Source organism: Mesitornis unicolor, unplaced genomic scaffold (genome assembly GCF_000695765.1).
Source record: "Mesitornis unicolor isolate BGI_N332 unplaced genomic scaffold, ASM69576v1 scaffold17016, whole genome shotgun sequence".
Taxonomy (NCBI): Eukaryota; Metazoa; Chordata; class Aves; order Mesitornithiformes; family Mesitornithidae; genus Mesitornis; species Mesitornis unicolor.
In genome coordinates this window covers 34,801-40,800 of record NW_010193125.1, presented here as the reverse complement: position 1 = coordinate 40,800, position 6,000 = coordinate 34,801, and positions in this window count along the sequence as shown.

Sequence of the window (6,000 nt, the reverse complement as noted above, 5' to 3'; positions counted from 1 at the left end):
GTGGGGTGATTGGGGTGGGGAGGAAGCCGCACCGTGCGTGGGGCTAATCCCGGGCCCCCCACCTCTTCCCGTGCTTAGCTGGGCCTGGCTTTGGGACTGCGCTGGAGGATGTTCACGGCAACTTGGGCGATCCCTTGGGTGGGTGAGCCAGCACAGGGAGGGCGACTCTGCGGGTCCAGGCTGTAGGGATGGGTTTGGTTTGTTGTTGTGGGAGATTTCTGGGTACTTAGCTCTGTTTAGATGCTCTATTCCTGCCTGCATTTTGGACCATGTACAGAAGTGGCTTTAAGTAACGCTTGTGCCTGCCCGCCTGAGGGGTGGCTGAGGCCCAGTGAGGTGCAGGGGCTTCCCCATGTGCTGGAGTAAGTCAGCAGCAGAAGCAAGGAGCGAACCCCAGCCCCGTGGTGCCTTTCCCAGTGCCCACACGCTAGCCTGTACTGCTGTCTTCTGATACAAGATAAAATGTCATCCCATCGCTGTGTCATGCCATGGCTTGTGCTTGGTCCCCACGTCATCCTGGCCACAGAATCCTCCTTCTAGGAGCCACACCTGACAGTGTTAGAAACGCTTTGTGCTAGCATTTTTTCCTCTAGCTTTGAGACACTGATGACTCTGAAAGGGCTGCCAGGTCAGGATGATCTAACGCTCTGGCCAAGCTGCTCTCCCCCAGTTTCATCCAGATTTGTCCATAGACCAAGGCTCTGCCCTCTCCCTCAGTTGCTTCCCCAGCCTCTCTAGCAGCAGCAGTGCTACACAGTGGGTTTGCAACTCGGAAACCTCCTGAACAGAATGGGTGTTATCCAGGAGAAAGAGAGAGAGAGACCTTTGTCTGGCTGGCAGATATTATTTCTGCATGAACATCTTTTTCCTTTTAACTATTTAGTCACCATCTCCAGGACTGCTGTACATGCCTGCCTTCTCAGACGTGGTCAGGGGGAGCAGGAGGTGAGGGGAAAGGTGGGTGGGCAAATGAGGTATGAGATGGCACCTTGCTCCATGCTGGGGTTTTACAATGCTGTGTGACTGGTCAGGCTGCCTGAGCAGTGGAGAGATAGGAAAACATGCCCTTTGGGATGTGCTGTTGAAGTGGTTTGTGGTATTTGTTCAGAGGGGAGAGGGGAGAAAGTGTGGAAAAGCAGAAGGCAGAAAGACTGGCCTTGAGAGCAGACGTGAGCCTTGGCCTTGCTGCCTTCTCTGCTGCCCTGCAAAGCGGTGGCCAGGGCTGGGCAGCAGATGGAGAGGGAAGTAGAAGCAACTCTTTCAGGAAGGATTTGTCTTAAGTAGCCTGGCAAACAGCCATTGGCAAACAAATAAGTAATAAATAAAACCAGTGAGTTTGCCGGCACCCCTGCAGCCTCTGACTCCATAGCACATATGGGCTTTTCTGGCTTCCCTGTAAGCTTAAACCTTTGCCTTCTTCCCATGGCAGCACCCTGGCTCCTGTCTTCCTGCAACTCCCTGCCTTTCAGATCTTTTATTTTTTCACATGATAACACTTGAATCCCTGTGTAGCTGCTCTCCTGTTCAGAGCTTTCCCTGAGGTTAACTGGTTCATCCCTGGTTTGATGGCTAATGACAGTGGTAAGCATAGGGTGGTCCTGCAAATAGAAACAGAAGTAGCGGTGCTTACTGGGGATGCTGGTCAGAGGTATGTGTAAGCACTCGCAGGTAAGTACTGTCCTTCCTCCATTCAGAGGCTTCTGGCCCAAGGGAAAGTAAGGCAAATTTCAGCACAGTTTCAGAGCCTACCTCTGCAGAGTTGTAAAAGGAGGAGTGTCACTGCTTTAAAATATCCATCACAGGAAACACTCTTGTCTTAACAGACTGCCAAAGCCTTCCCAAAGCAGTAAGGAGAGGGAGAAATGTTTCTAACACCCACAAGTGAATTCAATTGATATTAAACTAATCAGTCACCTAAAGTCTTAGGCAAACATCAATGTGCTGTGCAAATGCTGACTCCCTTGTGAGTCCTATAAACACCAAAGCCTTCTACCCTTGTCACTTAAGCATTTGGTGTAACAACTCGTCTTACCTACTTTGATTGCCGTAAATATATGTCATGTACTTAGCCCTAAGTTTGAAGATAACATTGCGTTGCCGATGCACTGCTCTCAGAGAAAAAGCAGGTTTGCTTTGTGATTACTTCAGGAGAAGCAGCTCCAGTCCCAGTTTTCTTCAGCTATAGCTTGATTATATTCAGTCCCTAACCAGCCATCAGATCCCTCAACCATGGGAGGTCTTGGAGCTTTTGAGGATCTCACTTGGCATCTCCCCATGCTTTAACATGCCTAAAGATCTTTTAAAGGCTGGCTTGAAGTTACTGCTTCAAATGTAGTTGGGAATGGTAATTAGGCTGTAATCACACCTTGTAATTAGGTGGGGACAATGGCAGCAATTTGCCCACACCATTATAACAACAATGGGATAGCCTGGGCCAGGTGGCCCTGCCCAGCCCTTCCCATCACCCAGGCCACTATTGTTGCTGGTTAATAGGTGAGACTGGGCACGACAGGTCCTGTGGGACCTCTCTGCAGAGGCAGGGGGAGGTGGGGTGTGGTAGCCTGGCAGGGGGTATGGGCTCCCCTCTACGAGCCCCCTCTCCTGGTCCCTGGGTCACCCTCATCTCTCTGGCAGTTCAGCCACCGCTCGATCTTGCACCTCCTCACCAGGTTTGCTTTTTATGACTCAGCTTGGTGGTTAGCTAAGCCCCAGTGCTGCCCTGCCTTGCCTGTCCCACTACGGCCCTCTCTTAGTGGATGGCTGTGTTGGTGTAAGAGCTGCAGCCACACTAAGGGCTGCAGAGGAAACCTCTTTGGCTGAGAAATCGCCTTCCTAATTGAAGTTACTGTAATGTTGCCCAGACTCTGGGGAGTGGGAACGTCATGATACGGAAGCATTTCAACACCAGGATTTGTTGTGCAGTTCCCAGCAGGCTCCCCAGGAGAAGCTGTGGGTATCATTTTGCCCAAGCAGGGGCTTCCATGCTGTTGTAGTTTGTTCTCAGATAAAGATGTGTTTAAAATAGAGTACCAGAGCAGAGAGGCTCGGTGGGAGCATGTGAAAGCTTTGGGTGTCTTGTGTTTTGTCATCTGCAGATTGTGGGTGAGCTGAGAGGAAGGCAGGATCTGAATGAGCCAAGCTCCACTGCACCCTCAAGTGCTAAAAGGCAGGTTGTGAGAGGTGGAGAAATATGTTGTCATGTAATTTTGAGCTCCTTCTAACAGAGCATGGCCTAACACGCTCTGGCCCTGCTCCACCTGGGAGCACGTCATTGTTAGCTGGGAGTTGTTGGTAGGAGGCAGCTGAGGCAGGAGGTGGTGGAGATTGAGACAACGAGCTCCTTGATATGCTGTGTTGGATGGGGTAGGGGAGACCGAAATTCAGAGAAGGTAGAGGTGGGGGAGTTAGGGCAAACCTCAGGTTTGGAAGGATAGCTGAGGAGCAGCTCCCAGCTGTGGCCCAAAGTAAGCCTGTTGTGCCCTGAGATGAGGCCTGAGCACCCTGTGTTGGCCAAGCCAAGGTGACCCTTCTGGGGGAGACCCCTTGCTGGGCTACCCATGCAGGAAAATGCCCCATGCTAGGCTAACACGCCAGGAAATAGGCACAGGGTGAGGTGCCTAGATATTGCATGAGGGCTGGCAAGCTGAGGGGTGACTTGCAAGGCTTGGAAGTGGTTGACCATGGGCCACAAGGTGCCAGCACAGCTAGGATCCCAGCTGGCGCTGGGACAGCCCCCAGTAGCCTGGGGCTTGGGACCCACCTGGCTGGAGGACCTGATTGCAACAGCAGTTTGGGATAGTATTCTTGGTTTCCATCCTTGGAGATATTCAAAACTTGCCTGGATATGGCCCTGAGCAACCTCCTCTAGCTGATCCTGGTTTAGAAGGGAGGCTGGAGTAGAGCATGTCCCTTCAGCCTCAACGCTTTTGTGATTATTTGCCCTGTCTTCTGACAAATTTGGTCACCATGGGGTAATCCCCAAGGCAGCATTAGAGAAATGACCAGAAGTCTGGAGGTCTCTACACCAGTAAGGGACTCTCGGGGCTGGCAGGCTCCAGACTGGGGACATGCACTGTTCATTGAGGTTTTGGGCTGGTTTTCTCAGGCAGAGCTCACATATGGCAGAACTGTGTGGAAGGGAAGTATAATGGCAAAAATGGCAAAAAACAAACCAAACCTCATAGATTTCAGATTAAGTTTCTTCTGTGCCTTGTTTGGCTCTTGATCAGCTGCTGAGTAAGATGGATGGATTAAAGTAATGATTTAAATTAATGATCAGAAGCCTACGATGAAGTACCTAGTTTTAATCTTGCTGTGTTTGTATACTTCTGCTCTTTTCCTAAGGACAAGTTGATTCTCAGTGATGAGTATGTTGTGGTACTTAGGGCTGAGCAGGAGGCTGCACCATGCTTAAGTGAGTGGGTTTACAGTGTAACATACGGTTATTTAGATTCTTGATGTCTATATTTCTAGCATTAGAAAATGGTGAGTGACACACTTCTTATACATTTGGTCCAGCTGTACTTCAGTGGAAAATGAAATTCAATGCAAAATGCCGAAAGCAAGCATTTTAAAAATGGCTTCTAGTTGGTTAAATTAAACTACTTAAAATGTATGGGTCCACAAAAGAAAAAGAAAATATTGTTGAAAGCATTATCTGTATACACAATGAATTTCACAACACTATGTTAATATATTAGATTGTATTACTGTAATACTATATTATAGGAACAGAATTTTATTATAGGAGATGTAAGATATAAGCAGTGATATAACCTGATTGTTTCTGACTTTTAAGAATTCAGAACTAGTAGAGATTATCATCTCACACTTCTTCATTGGGCTTCGAAAGAGAACCAGGCTCTCCTGCGTCAACCTGCAGTAATCTTCTGAACTTTGACTAAACTAATCAGTATACTAAATTATCTGAAACATTTTTTCCTCCCTCTGCTTTCAGAAAGGTTGCTGCTGTCAGAGCCACTTCTGCAGTGCATCAGAGTTTAGCTCCAGGTGCTCAGCCAGGGAGTGGATCTGGCAGCAAGGAAGTACTGCATGAATTTTTACTTGTTTATTTTTCATTGATGAGAGAGATCTGAGGTCTTAGCATGCAGGTTGTTATAACTTCGAGTTTTAAATTAGCTGTCTTTTAATTTAAAGTTTTCAGTTAAGACAGAATCTGATTACTTTTAAGTCAGGTATATGTTTCCAAAAGTCGTAATTCTTTTATTTGCTTTTGTTCCAAGTCCTCTTTATTGCTTTTTCCTTTTATATTACACTGCTGCTAATCTTCTCATCAGGCAGTTTCACTGGATTTTTTTTGTTGGGAGGTTTTAATCAAGTTTAATTTTCTTTCATCTGAGTTTTTAATTTCTTGTGTTTTCTTCCATGAAATTTCATCAAATTCTTCTTTGTTCAGAAACAAACAAAAAAACCAACCCAACAACGCGAATACTGCTAATAAACGCTGCAGTGCCTAGGCCATCTCCTGAGAACAGCAGATTTAAAAGACTGTCAGGTTAGTTTGGTCATTGAAGGAAAGTCAGGGTGCATGTTTCTGCAAATAGAGTCTTCTGATATAGTCCACTGCACACTGGGCATGATAAACCTAGCTGTAGAATATGCGAGCAATTGGACTTAGAGAAACTGTGACCATGCCCTAAGCCTTCTCATGGGTATGTATCACAACTACAGCTTTGTGTGTGTCCTGGGGTTATCATTAGGTTTCAGGATTCATACATCCTGGCAACTACATCTGAGAGGCCAGCTCTTTATTCAGACAGGAGTCAAACTTCAGGGGTTTCTTTGCATCCAACAAGGTGAATTTCTGGCCCTCGTGAAAGGCATGTTGCAGTTGGTTTCAGCAGAGAGGGGATTTCACTCTACATTTTTTAGGACTTGGGATTTTTCCTGGCAGTTTGAATGTGCCAGGAAATATCCTAAGGGCAGAATAAGTTTCTGTACATCCATAATCTTTGAAGTCCCAGGTGGGAACAGTGCCTT